General features: G+C 44.8%; 1 non-coding gene across 1 annotated transcript; it reads right to left on the minus strand.

Annotated features, from left to right (window-relative positions):
* Positions 1-633: 633 nt before the first annotated feature.
* TRNAR-UCU (transfer RNA arginine (anticodon UCU)) lies at positions 634-706 on the minus strand. The gene has a single exon. It is a non-coding gene; the product is annotated as a tRNA-Arg (tRNA).
* Between the last annotated feature and the right edge of the window lie 10,527 nt (positions 707-11,233).

The following is an 11,233-nucleotide window of genomic DNA, read 5'->3' on the forward strand; positions in this document are numbered from 1 at the left end:
TATGATAGAGCTCGAGAAGCTTAGGAATCTGTACACGAGTAGATTGACGTTTGAGAGGCGGGACCAAAGAGTCAAAGCTCAAGGGAAGCAGTAGCACAACTAAGTGAGTGCAACTAGGTGAGTACATGAGGGTTTGCGGATTAGCGGACAGCGCTCTGGGGTCGTAGTATTTAGGGCCCGTGTTCGAATCCCAGCAGAGGCAGAAACAAATGGGCAGAATTTCTTTCACCCTGATGCATCTGTTCATGTAGCAGTAAATAGGTAGCTGGGAGTTAGACAACTGCTACGGGCTGCTTCGTGGAGATGTGTGTGTGAGTGCGCGCGAGTTTAAGTATGTCTATGTAGTAGACATAACAGTTGAAAAATAAATTGTTTAGAAAGGCGGGGTCCAAGAGCTAATAGGTCTATTCTGCAGATACGAGTAGTAAATACACACGCACACAAACACATACATGCACTCAACATGAATACATACATACACTCACATTAATAAGAAGCATAAAAGCATTAACCAAATTAAACTCGTCCTAGTAAAATATGCCGCTGCCTGAAGGTTTAGGAACATACATCATATTCACTTCTTGCCTCGTAAGGATGAGGTGTTTATGGATTATTATGCTCATCTCAGTGGCTCATCCCTGCCGGGGGTCGAACCCGGGACCTTTGGATTAGAAGTCCAACGCGCTTTCCACTGCGCCACAGGGACTCGCTTGAAGATCTCAGGAATACATTTGTGAATTCTCGCAAGTATGTCCTCTAATAATAGCGTACGTATTGACGAGGACGAGTGTAGCGAGTGTGGCTAAGATGAAACTGAACTGTTAAAGAGGCACACCCAGGGAGGTGTGTGTGTGTGTGGTTAATCTGCGTTCAGGCTGGTAACGCTTCTGAAAACAAGACTGTAAACTGTACAGTGATGCTTATAACTGGTGGAGAGGCAGTGTTTGGTGAGTGTGTGTAGTAAACTGGTGGAGAGGAAGTGTTTGGTGAGTGTGTGTAGTAAACTGGTGGAGAGGAAGTGTTTGGTGAGTGTGTGAAGTAAACTGGTGGAGAGGAAGTGCTTGGTGAGTGTGGTAAACTGGTGGAGAGGAAGTGTTTGGTGAGTGAAGTAAACTGGTGGAGAGGAAGTGTTTGGTGAGTGTGTGAAGTAAACTGGTGGAGAGGAAGTGTTTGGTGAGTGTGTGAAGTAAACTGGTGGAGAGGAAGTGTTTGGTGAGTGTGTGAAGTAAACTGGTGGAGAGGAAGTGTTTGGTGAGTGAAGTAAACTGGTGGAGAGGAAGTGTTTGGTGTGTGTAGTAAACTGGTGGAGAGGCAGTGTTTGGTGAGTGTGTGTAGTAAACTGGTGGAGAGGAAGTGTTTGGTGTGTGTAGTAAACTGGTGGAGAGGAAGTGTTTGGTGAGTGTGTGTAGTAAACTGGTGGAGAGGCAGTGTTTGGTGAGTGTGTGTAGTAAACTGGTGGAGAGGCAGTGTTTGGTGTGTGTAGTAAACTGGCGGAGAGGAAGTGTTTGGTGAGTGTGTGTAATAAACTGGTGGAGAGGCAGTGTTTGGTGAGTGTGTGAAGTAAACTGGTGGAGAGGCAGTGTTTGGTGAGTGTGTGTAGTAAACTGGTGGAGAGGCAGTGTTTGGTGAGTGTGGTAAACTGGTGGAGAGGCAGTGTTTGGTGAGTGTGGTAAACTGGTGGAGAGGCAGTGTTTGGTGAGTGTGGTAAACTGGTGGAGAGGCAGTGTTTGGTGAGTGTGGTAAACTGGTGGAGAGGCAGTGTTTGGTGAGTGTGGTAAACTGGTGGAGAGGCAGTGTTTGGTGAGTGTGTGTAGTAAACTGGTGGAGAGGCAGTGTTTGGTGTGTGTAGTAAACTGGTGGAGAGGCAGTGTTTGGTGAGTGTGGTAAACTGTTGGAGAGGAAGTGTTTGGTGAGTGTGTGAAGTAAACTGGTGGAGAGGAAGTGTTTGGTGAGTGAAGTAAACTGGTGGAGAGGAAGTGTTTGGTGAGTGTGTGAAGTAAACTGGTGGAGAGGAAGTGTTTGGTGAGTGTATGAAGTAAACTGGTGGAGAGGAAGTGTTTGGTGATTGTGGTAAACTGGTGGAGAGGCAGTGTTTGGTGAGTGTGTGAAGTAAACTGGTGGAGAGGCAGTGTTTGGTGAGTGTGGTAAACTGGTGGAGAGGAAGTGTTTGGTGAGTGAAGTAAACTGGTGGAGAGGAAGTGTTTGGTGAGTGTGTGAAGTAAACTGGTGGAGAGGCAGTGTTTGGTGAGTGTGGTAAACTGGTGGAGAGGAAGTGTTTGGTGAGTGAAGTAAACTGGTGGAGAGGAAGTGTTTGGTGAGTGTGTGAAGTAAACTGGTGGAGAGGAAGTGTTTGGTGATTGTGTGAAGTAAACTGGTGGAGAGGAAGTGTTTGATGAGTGAAGTAAACTGGTGGAGAGGAAGTGTTTGGTGAGTGTGTGTAGTAAACTGGTGGAGAGGCAGTGTTTGGTGAGTGTGGTAAACTGGTGGAGAGGAAGTGTTTGGTGAGTGAAGTAAACTGGTGGAGAGGAAGTGTTTGGTGAGTGAAGTAAACTGGTGGAGAGGAAGTGTTTGGTGAGTGAAGTAAACTGGTGGAGAGGAAGTGTTTGGTGAGTGTGTGTAGTAAACTGGTGGAGAGGCAGTGTTTGGTGATTGTGTGAAGTAAACTGGTGGAGAGGAAGTGTTTGATGAGTGAAGTAAACTGGTGGAGAGGAAGTGTTTGGTGAGTGTGTGTAGTAAACTGGTGGAGAGGCAGTGTTTGGTGAGTGTGGTAAACTGGTGGAGAGGAAGTGTTTGGTGAGTGAAGTAAACTGGTGGAGAGGCAGTGTTTGGTGATTGTAGTAAACTGGTGGAGAGGAAGTGTTTGGTGAGTGTGTGAAGTAAACTGGTGGAGAGGCAGTGTTTGGTGATTGTAGTAAACTGGTGGAGAGGAAGTGTTTGGTGAGTGTAGTAAACTGGTGGAGAGGAAGTGTTTGGTGATTGTGGTAAACTGGTGGAGAGGAAGTGTTTGGTGATTGTGGTAAACTGGTGGAGAGGAAGTGTTTGGTGATTGTGGTAAACTGGTGGAGAGGAAGTGTTTGGTGAGTGTGTGTAGTAAACTGGTGGAGAGGCAGTGTTTGGTGAGTGTGTGTAGTAAACTGGTGGAGAGGCAGTGTTTGGTGAGTGTGGTAAACTGGTGGAGAGGCAGTGTTTGGTGAGTGTGTGTAGTAAACTGGTGGAGAGGAAGTGTTTGGTGTGTGTAGTAAACTGGTGGAGAGGCAGTGTTTGGTGAGTGTGTGCAGTAAACTGGTGGAGAGGCAGTGTTTGGTGAGTGTGGTAAACTGGTGGAGAGGAAGTGTTTGGTGTGTGTGTGTAGTAAACTGGTGGAGAGGCAGTGTTTGGTGAGTGTGTGTAGTAAACTGGTGGAGAGGAAGTGTTTGGTGAGTGTGTGTAGTAAACTGGTGGAGAGGCAGTGTTTGGTGAGTGTGGTAAACTGGTGGAGAGGAAGTGTTTGGTGTGTGTGTGTAGTAAACTGGTGGAGAGGCAGTGTTTGGTGAGTGTGTGTAGTAAACTGGTGGAGAGGCAGTGTTTGGTGAGTGAAGTAAACTGGTGGAGAGGCAGTGTTTGGTGAGTGTGTGTAGTAAATTGGTGGAGAGGAAGTGTTTGGTGAGTGAAGTAAACTGGTGGAGAGGCAGTGTTTGGTGAGTGTGTGTAGTAAACTGGTGGAGAGGAAGTGTTTGGTGTGTGTAGTAAACTGGTGGAGAGGAAGTGTTTGGTGTGTGTAGTAAACTGGTGGAGAGGAAGTGTTTGGTGTGTGTAGTAAACTGGTGGAGAGGAAGTGTTTGGTGTGTGTGTGAAGTAAACTGGTGGAGAGGAAGTGTTTGGTGAGTGTGTGAAGTAAACTGGTGGAGAGGCAGTGTTTGGTGTGTGTGTGAAGTAAACTGGTGGAGAGGAAGTGTTTGGTGAGTGTGTGAAGTAAACTGGTGGAGAGGCAGTGTTTGGTGTGTGTGTGAAGTAAACTGGTGGAGAGGAAGTGTTTGGTGAGTGTGGTAAACTGGTGGAGAGGAAGTGTTTGGTGAGTGAAGTAAACTGGTGGAGAGGAAGTATTTGGTGAGTGAAGTAAACTGGTGGAGAGGAAGTGTTTGGTGAGTGTGTGTAGTAAACTGGTGGAGAGGCAGTGTTTGGTGAGTGTGTGAAGTAAACTGGTGGAGAGGCAGTGTTTGGTGATTGTAGTAAACTGGTGGAGAGGAAGTGTTTGGTGAGTGTGTGAAGTAAACTGGTGGAGAGGCAGTGTTTGGTGATTGTAGTAAACTGGTGGAGAGGAAGTGTTTGGTGAGTGTAGTAAACTGGTGGAGAGGAAGTGTTTGGTGATTGTGGTAAACTGGTGGAGAGGAAGTGTTTGGTGAGTGTGGTAAACTGGTGGAGAGGAAGTGTTTGGTGATTGTGGTAAACTGGTGGAGAGGAAGTGTTTGGTGAGTGTGTGTAGTAAACTGGTGGAGAGGCAGTGTTTGGTGAGTGTGTGTAGTAAACTGGTGGAGAGGCAGTGTTTGGTGAGTGTGGTAAACTGGTGGAGAGGCAGTGTTTGGTGAGTGTGTGTAGTAAACTGGTGGAGAGGAAGTGTTTGGTGTGTGTAGTAAACTGGTGGAGAGGCAGTGTTTGGTGAGTGTGTGTAGTAAACTGGTGGAGAGGCAGTGTTTGGTGAGTGTGGTAAACTGGTGGAGAGGAAGTGTTTGGTGTGTGTGTGTAGTAAACTGGTGGAGAGGCAGTGTTTGGTGAGTGTGTGTAGTAAACTGGTGGAGAGGAAGTGTTTGGTGAGTGTGTGTAGTAAACTGGTGGAGAGGCAGTGTTTGGTGAGTGTGGTAAACTGGTGGAGAGGAAGTGTTTGGTGTGTGTGTGTAGTAAACTGGTGGAGAGGCAGTGTTTGGTGAGTGAAGTAAACTGGTGGAGAGGCAGTGTTTGGTGAGTGTGTGTAGTAAACTGGTGGAGAGGAAGTGTTTGGTGTGTGTAGTAAACTGGTGGAGAGGCAGTGTTTGGTGAGTGTGTGTAGTAAACTGTTGGAGAGGAAGTGTTTGGTGTGTGTAGTAAACTGGTGGAGAGGAAGTGTTTGGTGAGTGTGTGTAGTAAACTGGTGGAGAGGAAGTGTTTGGTGAGTGTGTGAAGTAAACTGGTGGAGAGGCAGTGTTTGGTGTGTGTGTGAAGTAAACTGGTGGAGAGGAAGTGTTTGGTGAGTGTGGTAAACTGGTGGAGAGGCAGTGTTTGGTGAGTGTGTGAAGTAAACTGGTGGAGAGGCAGTGTTTGGTGAGTGTGTGAAGTAAACTGGTGGAGAGGAAGTGTTTGGTGACTGTGGTAAACTGGTGGAGAGGCAGTGTTTGGTGAGTGTGTGAAGTAAACTAGTGGAGAGGCAGTGTTTGGTGAGTGTGTGAAGTAAACTGGTGGAGAGGCAGTGTTTGGTGAGTGTGTGAAGTAAACTGGTGGAGAGGCAGTGTTTGGTGAGTGTGTGAAGTAAACTGGTGGAGAGGAAGTGTTTGGTGAGTGTGGTAAACTGGTGGAGAGGAAGTGTTTGGTGAGTGTGGTAAACTGGTGGAGAGGAAGTGTTTGGTGAGTGTGGTAAACTAGATGGACTCCTGCGGGTGAGTCACAGGTGGGTGAGTGTGTGTGTGTCAGGCTGTGGATGATGACTCCTGGAGAGGCAGTTGGGCTAATGTGTCTACGCTGAAGTATATATCTCAACTATAATAATACAAATATAGAATAAAACCCCACACTTATGTAATTTGTGAAATTTATGTAAAGATTACATAAGTTTAAGGGTCCTGGTAGTACAGTCGGGGTTGTTCTCGACGTACAATCGAGCCTTTCGGGTTCGATTCCCGGGCGGGACAAAAATTGTTGGGCACATTTCCTTTCACCTATTACTGCTGTTCACCTAGCAGTGAGTAGATATTCTGGAGTTAGTCAGCTTGTTATGGGGTTGCATCCTGGGCGGGGTCAGTAATTCGGCCTATACCTCGAAAAAAGCTAAAACGTGTATAAACACACTATGGCTTCCTGTCCCCTGACACAGTGAATACTTAATTATTATTACATGAGGATATTAAATAAGTTACAAAAGATATTACACAAATTACATAAGTGTTGGTTTATATCCTACGTTATGATGTCTATGAGAAGGCATTTCCATTACTTAATAATAATAATAATAATAATAATAATAATAATAATAATAATAATAATAATAATAATAATAATAATAATAAAGGAGAAACTTACTACAATGCCGTAGTGCTTGCATGAAGGTGAACAAAAGAGCCACGTATAAGTATTATTAAACCAAATTTTCGGATAAAACCGACGTTCTTAGTTTGTTATGGCCAAGTTTTCCTAGTGGTGTTACGGAAGTCAAAAGCAAATATGTAATTAGTGGTAGGTAACGCAACTTTATAATAGCGACAATAATTACGAGTTTGTTCTTCACTTCCCAAACACTACTAGCAAAACTTCCCCGTAACAAACTCGGTAATAACAATAATAATAATAACGGGAGTAACGATAATAACAATAATGAAAATGGTGGTATTGTTAACAACGTTGTTGTGGGTGATAATAGAGCTAAATTAACAGATTTTATTCATTCGTATAGACACAGACGTCGTGGTGGTCAGAGTGGGGACAATGTTCCTGCTGTACCCGGCCCACAGTCCCCACACACCACCACACTTGATCATTCATCACAAGTTACGGCATCCCTTGGTGAGTCCCCCGGGGAGCAGGACCATAGTGACGTGTAGAGATGGAGGCCACATGGTGCGCTCTGCAGGCATCCCTTGGTGAGCCCACCGGGGAGCAGGACCATAGGCTTATAAGCTGGACACGAGTTCTCTCACATTGAGAGTGGCTTGACGAAAAATGCAGACTAACCCCACACTCATCTGGTGCCCTCGGGAAGTGGAGATATTTGAGATGTATATATATCTCGAAGTCTCTACTTCTTTTGTAGGGTCTGATGGTGTAGTGGGTTAAAGCATACTAGTTATGGCAGCTACTGGAAGGTAGTTGTGCTTTCTGGGTTCGAGTCTCACTGGTGGGTGTTGTCCAAAGATTGTTAATCTTCACTTGTGGTTTATGCAAGTATAGGCTTATAAGCTGGACACGAGTTCTCTCACATTGACAGTGGCTTGACGAAAAATGCAGACTAACCCCACACTCATCTGGTGCCCTCGGGAAGTGGAGATATTTGAGATGTATATATATCTCGAAGTCTCTACTTCTTTTGTAGGGTCTGATGGTGTAGTGGGTTAAAGCATACTAGTTATGGCAGCTACTGGAAGGTAGTTGTGCTTTCTGGATTCGAGTCTCACTGGTGGGTGTTGTCCAAAGATTGTTAATCTTCACTTGTGGTTTATGCAAGTATAGGCTTATAAGCAAGACACGAGTTCTCTCACATTGACAGTGGCTTGACGAAAAATGCAGACTAACCCCACACTCATCTGGTGCCCTCGGGAAGTGGAGATATTTGAGATGTATATATATCTCGAAGTCTCTACTTCTTTTGTAGGGTCTGATGGTGTAGTGGGTTAAAGCATACTAGTTATGGCAGCTACTGGAAGGTAGTTGTGCTTTCTGGGTTCGAGTCTCACTGGTGGGTGTTGTCCAAAGATTGTTAATCTTCACTTGTGGTTTATGCAAGTATAGGCTTATAAGCTGGACACGAGTTCTCTCACATTGACAGTGGCTTGACGAAAAATGCAGACTAACCCCACACTCATCTGGTGCCCTCGGGAAGTGGAGATATTTGAGATGTATATATATCTCGAAGTCTCTACTTCTTTTGTAGGGTCTGATGGTGTAGTGGGTTAAAGCATACTAGTTATGGCAGCTACTGGAAGGTAGTTGTGCTTTCTGGGTTCGAGTCTCACTGGTGGGTGTTGTCCAAAGATTGTTAATCTTCACTTGTGGTTTATGCAAGTATAGGCTTATAAGCTGGACACGAGTTCTCTCACATTGACAGTGGCTTGACGAAAAATGCAGACTAACCCCACACTCATCTGGTGCCCTCAGGAAGTGGAGATATTTGAGATGTATATATATCTCGAAGTCTCTACTTCTTTTGTAGGGTCTGATGGTGTAGTGGGTTAAAGCATACTAGTTATGGCAGCTACTGGAAGGTAGTTGTGCTTTCTGGGTTCGAGTCTCACTGGTGGGTGTTGTCCAAAGATTGTTAATCTTCACTTGTGGTTTATGCAAGTATAGGCTTATAAGCTGGACACGAGTTCTCTCACATTGACAGTGGCTTGACGAAAAATGCAGACTAACCCCACACTCATCTGGTGCCCTCGGGAAGTGGAGATATTTGAGATGTATATATATCTCGAAGTCTCTACTTCTTTTGTAGGGTCTGATGGTGTAGTGGGTTAAAGCATACTAGTTATGGCAGCTACTGGAAGGTAGTTGTGCTTTCTGGGTTCGAGTCTCACTGGTGGGTGTTGTCCAAAGATTGTTAATCTTCACTTGTGGTTTATGCAAGTATAGGCTTATAAGCTGGACACGAGTTCTCTCACATTGACAGTGGCTTGAGGAAAAATGCAGACTAACCCCACACTCATCTGGTGCCCTCGGGAAGTGGAGATATTTGAGATGTATATATATCTCGAAGTCTCTACTTCTTTTGTAGGGTCTGATGGTGTAGTGGGTTAAAGCATACTAGTTATGGCAGCTACTGGAAGGTAGTTGTGCTTTCTGGGTTCGAGTCTCACTGGTGGGTGTTGTCCAAAGATTGTTAATCTTCACTTGTGGTTTATGCAAGTATAGGCTTATAAGCTGGACACGAGTTCTCTCACATTGACAGTGGCTTGACGAAAAATGTAGACTAACCCCACACTCATCTGGTGCCCTCGGGAAGTGGAGATATTTGAGATGTATATATATCTCGAAGTCTCTACTTCTTTTGTAGGGTCTGATGGTGTAGTGGGTTAAAGCATACTAGTTATGGCAGCTACTGGAAGGTAGTTGTGCTTTCTGGGTTCGAGTCTCACTGGTGGGTGTTGTCCAAAGATTGTTAATCTTCACTTGTGGTTTATGCAAGTATAGGCTTATAAGCTGGACACGAGTTCTCTCACATTGACAGTGGCTTGACGAAAAATGCAGACTAACCCCACACTCATCTGGTGCCCTCGGGAAGTGGAGATATTTGAGATGTATATATATCTCGAAGTCTCTACTTCTTTTGTAGGGTCTGATGGTGTAGTGGGTTAAAGCATACTAGTTATGGCAGCTACTGGAAGGTAGTTGTGCTTTCTGGGTTCGAGTCTCACTGGTGGGTGTTGTCCAAAGATTGTTAATCTTCACTTGTGGTTTATGCAAGTATAGGCTTATAAGCTGGACACGAGTTCTCTCACATTGACAGTGGCTTGACGAAAAATGCAGACTAACCCCACACTCATCTGGTGCCCTCGGGAAGTGGAGATATTTGAGATGTATATATATCTCGAAGTCTCTACTTCTTTTGTAGGGTCTGATGGTGTAGTGGGTTAAAGCATACTAGTTATGGCAGCTACTGGAAGGTAGTTGTGCTTTCTGGGTTCGAGTCTCACTGGTGGGTGTTGTCCAAAGATTGTTAATCTTCACTTGTGGTTTATGCAAGTATAGGCTTATAAGCTGGACACGAGTTCTCTCACATTGACAGTGGCTTGACGAAAAATGCAGACTAACCCCACACTCATCTGGTGCCCTCGGGAAGTGGAGATATTTGAGATGTATATATATCTCGAAGTCTCTACTTCTTTTGTAGGGTCTGATGGTGTAGTGGGTTAAAGCATACTAGTTATGGCAGCTACTGGAAGGTAGTTGTGCTTTCTGGGTTCGAGTCTCACTGGTGGGTGTTGTCCAAAGATTGTTAATCTTCACTTGTGGTTGATGCAAGTATAGGCTTATAAGCTGGACACGAGTTCTCTCACATTGACAGTGGCTTGACGAAAAATGAAGACTAACCCCACACTCATCTGGTGCCCTCGGGAAGTGGAGATATTTGAGATGTATATATATCTCGAAGTCTCTACTTCTTTTGTAGGGTCTGATGGTGTAATGGGTTAAAGCATACTAGTTATGGCAGCTACTGGAAGGTAGTTGTGCTTTCTGGGTTCGAGTCTCACTGGTGGGTGTTGTCCAAAGATTGTTAATCTTCACTTGTGGTTTATGCAAGTATAGGCTTATAAGCTGGACATGAGTTCTCTCACATTGACAGTGGCTTGACGAAAAATGCAGACTAACCCCACACTCATCTGGTGCCCTCGGGAAGTGGAGATATTTGAGATGTATATATATCTCAAAGTCTCTACTTCTTTTGTAGGGTCTGTTGGTGTAGTGGGTTAAAGCATACTAGTTATGGCAGCTACTGGAAGGTAGTTGTGCTTTCTGGGTTCGAGTCTCACTGGTGGGTGTTGTCCAAAGATTGTTAATCTTCACTTGTGGTTTATGCAAGTATAGGCTTATAAGCTGGACACGAGTTCTCTCACATTGACAGTGGCTTGACGAAAAATGTAGACTAACCCCACACTCATCTGGTGCCCTCGGGAAGTGGAGATATTTGAGATGTATATATATCTCGAAGTCTCTACTTCTTTTGTAGGGTCTGATGGTGTAGTGGGTTAAAGCATACTAGTTATGGCAGCTACTGGAAGGTAGTTGTGCTTTCTGGGTTCGAGTCTCACTGGTGGGTGTTGTCCAAAGATTGTTAATCTTCACTTGTGGTTTATGCAAGTATAGGCTTATAAGCTGGACACGAGTTCTCTCACATTGACAGTGGCTTGACGAAAAATGCAGACTAACCCCACACTCATCTGGTGCCCTCGGGAAGTGGAGATATTTGAGATGTATATATATCTCGAAGTCTCTACTTCTTTTGTAGGGTCTGATGGTGTAGTGGGTTAAAGCATACTAGTTAAGGCAGCTACTGGAAGGTAGTTGTGCTTTCTGGGTTCGAGTCTCACTGGTGGGTGTTGTCCAAAGATTGTTAATCTTCACTTGTGGTTTATGCAAGTATAGGCTTATAAGCTGGACACGAGTTCTCTCACATTGACAGTGGCTTGACGAAAAATGCAGACTAACCCCACACTCATCTGGTGCCCTCGGGAAGTGGAGATATTTGAGATGTATATATATCTCGAAGTCTCTACTTCTTTTGTAGGGTCTGATGGTGTAGTGGGTTAAAGCATACTAGTTATGGCAGCTACTGGAAGATAGTTGTGCTTTCTGGGTTCGA

Source organism: Procambarus clarkii, chromosome 6 (genome assembly GCF_040958095.1).
Source record: "Procambarus clarkii isolate CNS0578487 chromosome 6, FALCON_Pclarkii_2.0, whole genome shotgun sequence".
NCBI classification, from domain to species: Eukaryota; Metazoa; Arthropoda; class Malacostraca; order Decapoda; family Cambaridae; genus Procambarus; species Procambarus clarkii.